A 7,897-nucleotide genomic window follows, 5' to 3' on the forward strand; every position below is an offset into this window, starting at 1 on the left:
ATACAATACAATACACACAATACATACAAAACAAAAAACAAAACAAAAAACAAAACAAAACAATACATACAATACAATACAATACAATACATACAAAACAAAAAACCAAAAAACAATACATACAATACATACAATACATACAATACATACAATACATACAATACATACAATACATACAATACATACAATACAAACAATACAAACAATACATACAATACATACAATACAATACAATACACACAATACATACAAAACAAAAAACAAAAAAAACAAAAAACAAAAAAAACAAAAAAAACAAAAAACAATACATACAATACATACAATACAAACAATACAAACAATACAAACAATACAAACAATACAATACAAACAATACAATACATACAATACAATACAATACATACAATACAATACATACAATGCAAAAAAAACAAAAAAAACAATACATACAATACAATACATACAATACATACAATACAATACATACAATACATACAATACAATACAAACACATACAATACAAACACATACAACACATACAACACATACAATACATACAATACATACAATACAATACATACAATACATACAATACAAACACATACAATACATACAATACATACATACAATACATACAATACAGACAATACAATACATACATACATACATACAATACATACAATGCAAAAAAAACAAAAAAACAAAACCAACAAAAAACAATACATACAATACAATACACACAATACAATACATACAATGCAAAAAAAAACAAAAAAAACAAAACAAAAAAACCCAACAAAAAACAATACATACAATACAATACACACAATACAATACATACAAAACAAAAAAAAAACAAAAAAACAATACATACAATACATACAATACAAAAAAAAAACAAAAAAAACACATACAATACATACAATACATACAATACAATACATACAAAACAAAAAAACCAAAAACACAACCAAAAAAACCCAAAAAAACAATACATACAATACAATACATACAATACATATAATACAATACATACAATACATACAATACATACAATACAATACATACAATACAATACAATACATACAATACAAACAATACAATACATACATACATACATACAATACATACAATACAAAAAAAAAAAAAGAAAACAAAAACAAAACAATACATACAATACACACAATACAATACATACAGTACATACAAAACAAAAAACAAAACAAAAAACAAAAAAATTAAAATAAAATAAAATAATACATACAATACAATACATAATACAATACATACAATACGATACATACAATACATACAATACAATACATACAATACAATACATACAATACATACAAAACAAAAAACAAAACAAAACAAAACAAACAATACAAAACAATACATACAATACATACAATACAAAAAAAACAAAAAACAAAACAAAAAACAAAACAAAAAATACATACAATACAATACATACAATACAATACATACAAAAAAAACCAAAACCAAAAAAAAAACCCAAAAAAACAAAAAAAAAACCAATACAATACAATACAATACATACAATACATATAATACAATACATACAATACATACAATACAATACATACAATACAATAGATACAAAACAAAAAACAAAACAAGAAAAACAAAACAAAAAACAACAAAACAAAAAACAACAAAACAAACAATACATACAAATCTTGGGATTTCCTGGGTTGAGCTGGATGAAGTGGCTGGAGAGAGGAAAGTCTGGGAGTCCCTCCTAAAGCTGCTGCCGCCGCAATCCGACGTCCGGATAAGCGGTGGATGGCTGGGTGGCTGGATGGATGGGTGGCTGGGTGGATGGATGGGTGGGTGGATGGGTTGGATGGATGGGTGGCTGGGTGGATGGATGGGTGGATGGGTTGGATGGGTGGGTGGCTGGATGGGTTGGATGGGTGGGTGGCTGGATGGGTTGGATGGACGGGTGGGTGGACGGACGGATGGATGGATTGACATAGAACACATACAATACCCTGCCATACGCTACCATACACACAATGCATACAATACAATACATACAATACAATACAATACATACAATACATACAATACAATACAATACATACAATACAATACAATACATACAATACATACAATACAATACATACAATACAATACATACAATACATACAATACAATACATACAATGCAAAAAAAACAAAAAAAACAATACATACAATACAATACATACAATACATACAATACAATACATACAATACATACAATACAATACATACAATACAATACATACAATACAATAGAAACACATACAACACATACAATACATACAACACATACATACAATACAATACAATACATACAATACATACATACAATACATACAATACAATACAATACATACAATACAATACATACAATACAATACATACAATACAAACACATACAATACATACAATACATACAATACATACAATACAGACAATACAATACATACATACATACATACAATACATACAATGCAAAAAAAACAAAAAAACAAAACAAAAAAACCCAACAAAAAACAATACATACAATACACACAATACAATACATACAATGCAAAAAAACCAAAAAAAACAAAACAAAAAAACCCAACAAAAAACAATACATACAATACAATACAATACACACAATACAATACATACAAAACAAAAAAAAAAACAATACATACAATACATACAATACAAAAAAAAAAAAAAAAATACATACAATACAATACATACAATACAATACAAACAAAACAAAAAAACCAAAAACACAACCAAAAAAAAAAAAAAAAACAATACATACAATACAATACATACAATACATATAATACAATACATACAATACATACAATACAATACATACAATACATACATACAATACAAAAAAAAAAAAAAAAAAAAAAAGAAAACAAAAACAAAACAATACATACAATACACACAATACAATACATACAGTACATACAAAACAAAAAACAAAACAAAACAAAAAACAAAAAAATAAAAATAAAATAAAATAATACATACAATACAATACATACAATACATAATACAATACATACAATTACATACAATACGATACATACAATACAATACATACAATACAATACATACAAAAAAAACAAAAAACAAAAAAACCCCAAAAACAAAAAATACATACAATACAATACATACAATACATATAATACAATGCATACAATACAATACATACAATACAATAGATACAAAACAAAAAACAAAACAAGAAAAACAAAAAACAAAACAAAAAACAACAAAACAAACAATACATACAAATCTTGGGATTTCCTGGGTTGAGCTGGATGAAGTGGCTGGAGAGAGGAAAGTCTGGGAGTCCCTCCTAAAGCAGCTGCCGCCGCAATCCGACGTTCGGATAAGCGGTGGATGGCTGGGTGGCTGGATGGATGGGTGGCTGGGTGGATGGATGGGTGGGTGGATGGGTGGGTGGATGGGTGGGTGGATGGGTTGGATGGATGGGGTGATGGGTGGATGGATGGGTGGATGGGTTGGATGGGCTGGATGGGTTGGATGGGTGGGTGGGTGGATGGGTGGGTGGGTGGATGGGTTGGATGGACGGATGGGTGGACGGACGGATGGATGGATTGATTGACATAGAACACATACAATACCCTGCCATACGCTACCATACACACAATGCATACAATACAATACATACAATACAATACCATACAATATCATACCATACTATTTGCTCTGCATCTGGGAGTTACAATTATAGACATTGAGTAGAGTGGCAATGGCATGATATTTTTGCAACAATTACACATACCAACTCCAGTTTTATATTTAAAATATGTATACAATTATCAGTATATTGTAATGAGTTATAATAATTACAAAAGTATCCGAATTATAATAATTTAATTTTATCATCCATCAACTCACTCAAAAATGTCGGCATGAATCGAGCAGTCCACTAAACGGGAGAAAATCACGCTCGCAAATGTTTGTTGCATAACGGAAGGCGGGCGGGCGGGCGCCATCTTGGAATAGATTTGAACATGACGTAACAAATTTGTCACATTCATCAGTTTGCATAACACGGAAATAGCACACTATATGTAATGCAACATTGTTAATTTGACGAAACACAACGCCAAAGAGGTTTGAAATACTGTAGCGGCAAAACGACAGTCGCGGTGGCCGGGACGAGTGTGAAAAGGTTTTCAAGATATTTGTTCGCATCAAACAAACAAGGCGTCCGTCGTGAGAAACGGCAATGAACGACAAACATTTGATAGCTTACCCGAGAAACCGCCACACGGTCGGTGGCGCCTGCATTTGATGACTCGCCTTGAATCCTGCAACAAACAAACAAGGCGTCCGTCGTGAGAAACGCCAATGAACGACAAACATTTGATAGCTTACCCGAGAAACCGCCACACGGTCGGTGGCGCCTGCATTTGATAACTCGCCTTGAATCCTGCAACAAACAAACAAGGCGTCCGTCGTGAGAAACGCCAATGAACGACAAACATTTCCTAGCATGTTAGCTTACCTGAGAAACCGCCCGCTGCGCGGGTGATTGCACCGGTATTTGACAACTTCCCCAATTCACCCGAAGACATGACGTCACATCCGTCAATTCAAATCTTCCTCGCCTGCTCGTCCAATGGTGCTTTGCACACTAGCGTACCACGTGACAGGCCACTTCACACGCGGGCGGTTGCACCTGTCGCTCACCTCAAGACTGAAAACTGCCTTCAAAAACCTAAGTGCCACTTTGCCCGCCTCCTACCTCTGCCCAAATTCAGTCTGACCAATCACAGCGCAACTGAAATTGGCTTGACCACGCCCACCTCTCCGACAGGCAAGACTGAAACCTGCCTTCAAAAAAAAAAAAAAAAAGTCACAAACTTTATGCAGAAGTGAGTGAAAATCGACAAAGCACAGCTCGCGGGTAAGGTCGGGTCCCGAACCATGGTTCCATCGTGTTAGAGGCAATGACGTTTACCACTTCACCAAAGACTCGTGTCCATGACAGTGACAAAAGGGCAACCAACGCTCACCTCAAGACTGAAAACCCAAATAGTGTTGGCTCGTGAGTGAACGATTCGTTCAAAGAGATTCTAAAGATTCAGTTCACCTAAAAGAACTGGAATGCACATCAGTACTTGGGGAGCTTCCGTAGTTGGTCTTTTAGCAGGCCCCGCCCACAAGTACCTCCACATTGGGTCACGTGACTAACAGCTATTTACATACAATAAAATAAAGTATGAAAACGTTATTAAAAAACACACACAAAATCATACATACACAAGACCAATGCCGCTGGAACGAGCTGGACTAAAGGAAGACATCCGTTTAAATTTGGTCAGTTTTAAGAAATAAGGAAATCATGAATATTAAAAGAGGATTTTTTTTTTAAACGACAAAGACGACAAACATTTGCGAGCATGCTCGCTTACCTGAGAAACCGTCCGCCGCCGCCGGCCCGCGCTCGGTGGCACCTGCATATGATAACTCCCCTTGAGCGAGCACACCTGTCTTCAATTGACCTAAAGCCCTGACGTCACATCCGTCGATTCAAATCTTCTTCTTCTCCTGATCGTCCAACGGCGCTCGGCACACTGACGCCACCAGGTGGTCGCCTGTCATGGTGACTACTGTGGAAAGGCTTGCTTCGGACTATCCGTTGAAACTTTCAACACCGAACATGTTTGGATGGAGGATACCCTATCAATATGACCAAATCTCCTTTGGTTCCCGAGCAGGCTCTGGTCGAGTGGTTAATGCCATTGCCTTCAATCAAATGAAAATATTTATATCGAGTATATTTGTATTGTATATTTGTAAACGTGCTTTTGTTGTGCAATTAACCCTTTATTTATTCTCTTTTTTTTTTAACCTCGTGTAGTGTACCTACACATATTGTCATATAAAATGTCTGATTTTTATGTTTTAATTGGCGAATATAAAAACAAGGAATAAGACGCCAGACACGTTTTAACATAAATGTTTATTAAAAATAATAATATCAAAAGCAAATTTCAAACCAGCAATCTAATGTGAAATTGCAGTAGATATATTGGATGACAATATTTAGGCGTATATAGGTATACACGTTATTTAAAAACGACTATAAGTGTTATACTACGACACAAGTGTTTACCAGCTCAGTGGCCTAAGAGGAGAGTGTCCGCCCTGAGACTGGGAGGTGGTGGGTTCAAACCCCTGCCGAGTCATACCAGTGACTATAACAATGGTACCCATTTCTTCCCTGCTTGGCACTCAGTGGAAGGGGTTGAAATGGGGCCCCCCCCCTGCTGCTCACTTATACTCCGGTGCGACTTACAGTCCGAAAATTACGGTAAGTTCAAAAATATCAGAGGAAGTGATAAACAACTGAGGTGATTTGGTTGCATAAGCAAGCCTAACCCTAAGCACAGCAAAAGCGAGAGCAAGCCTAACACAAACCCTAAGCACAGCAAGAGCTCTGGTCGAGTGGTTAACGCCATTGCCTTCAATCAAATGAAAATATTTGTATCGAGAGTTCATCCTAAAATGAATTGTTCTTGCAAAAATTCTGCCGCCGTTGCAGTGCTCCCGTGGACTCATTTTCAAGTCAGTTGCTAAGAAACACCACACCGTTGCACAGAGACAATTCTTGAGTCATATCAAATCAATGATTTTCAAACGGGTCCAAACAAGTTTTTCCCTCATGGCTACAAAGATCTTTAGATCTTTTCGTTCACTCTCGTTCACTGAAAACATTCGTTCTTTTGAACCCATCGTTCACTCACGAGCCAACACTACACTGCAGTAGTGATACACACACACACACACACACACAATGATACGACAAACACGATGACACGACTTTTCACGCACCTGCACTTAACGAGGGAATCTTGGGAAACATGTTGGAACGCGGCCCCGAGGACTAGAGCTTGACACCTGTGACCTTTGACCATGATATTTCCCTCATAAAGTGGCCTGTTATTAGGTACACTTGAAAAGGGCGGTGTACCTAATGGAGTGTCCGTGTGATTCCCTCGTTAAGTGCACCTGCGGGAAAACTTTTAGCTCCTGCAGAACGTGAAAGTTACCAAAAACTTTTCCCGCACCTGCAATATGGCAGTAAATGGCAATATTTTTTCATTTTTACATAGCTTGGAAATGTATTATGATGGAGGAGTTTACAGGTGCAGGCCGGAGGGGGCTCGGCCCAAAGGAAATTAACAGATGGAAATATTTAAAAACACTTGAGGTCACCATTAGATTCAGATTTATCATATATATACACACGTATATAAATTAAATTTCCTTGAAGGGGATTTACACTGTACATGAAAGTATTTGTAACACCATTATCAGTATCTATAAAAACCTTCAGAGGGGAAAGAAGACAATAGCAAAGTGAAGGGATGGACTGATTTTAGACATCACCATATTTCATATTTCCACAGACAAATATAATTTTGATGTAATTCAATTCAATAAACAAATCATAATGTTAATGTACATTCTTGAAGCATACATCAAGTTGTGCAGGACTTGTGCCATAATGTATACATGTCTGATCATTTCTTTTTTATGGAACAGTCGCCCACCACCCTGCCCAGCCCCCCCTTGCTGGCACTACAGTGCTAACAAAAGTTCCACAAGCCTTTTTTTAATTTTATTTATTTTTTAAACTCTCATACGTTTCACCCATTCAGTAACATTTTTTAAAACTATATATTGGAGGAAATTCGACCTTTTAATTACTATTTAAAAAAAGCTGCAAGTGCAGCGTCGATAAGTTCGTGCTCGACTCTTATTGTACATAGACAACTAGGGGCACAAACTTTGAAATAAAAACCCCCTTAATTTGATTTCCGATTGAGGTC

General features: G+C 35.5%; 1 long non-coding RNA gene across 9 annotated transcripts in view; it reads right to left on the reverse strand.

Moving 5' to 3' along the window:
• Positions 1 to 5,590, reverse strand: part of LOC148389319 (uncharacterized) — an 8,997-nt gene extending 3,407 nt beyond the window's left edge. Inside the window, exons 1-6 of one of the 9 annotated variants that reach the window (XR_015861885.1) lie at positions 5,474 to 5,590; positions 5,152 to 5,255; positions 4,564 to 4,892; positions 4,434 to 4,488; positions 4,312 to 4,366; positions 3,540 to 3,559 (exon numbers count right to left, since the gene is read on the reverse strand). This is a non-coding gene — a long non-coding RNA (uncharacterized LOC148389319). Of the gene's footprint in view, positions 1 to 3,539; positions 3,560 to 4,311; positions 4,367 to 4,433; positions 4,489 to 4,563; positions 4,893 to 4,984; positions 5,010 to 5,074; positions 5,256 to 5,321; positions 5,352 to 5,473 lie in introns of those variants that run through there. The other 8 variants (XR_015861887.1, XR_015861888.1, XR_015861882.1 and 5 more) reach the window with 8 other exon arrangements.
• Positions 5,591 to 7,897: the final 2,307 nt, after the last annotated feature.

Source organism: Syngnathus floridae, chromosome 12 (assembly GCF_059516105.1).
Source record: "Syngnathus floridae isolate MCC-2025c chromosome 12, RoL_Sflo_1.0, whole genome shotgun sequence".
Classification (NCBI taxonomy): Eukaryota; Metazoa; Chordata; class Actinopteri; order Syngnathiformes; family Syngnathidae; genus Syngnathus; species Syngnathus floridae.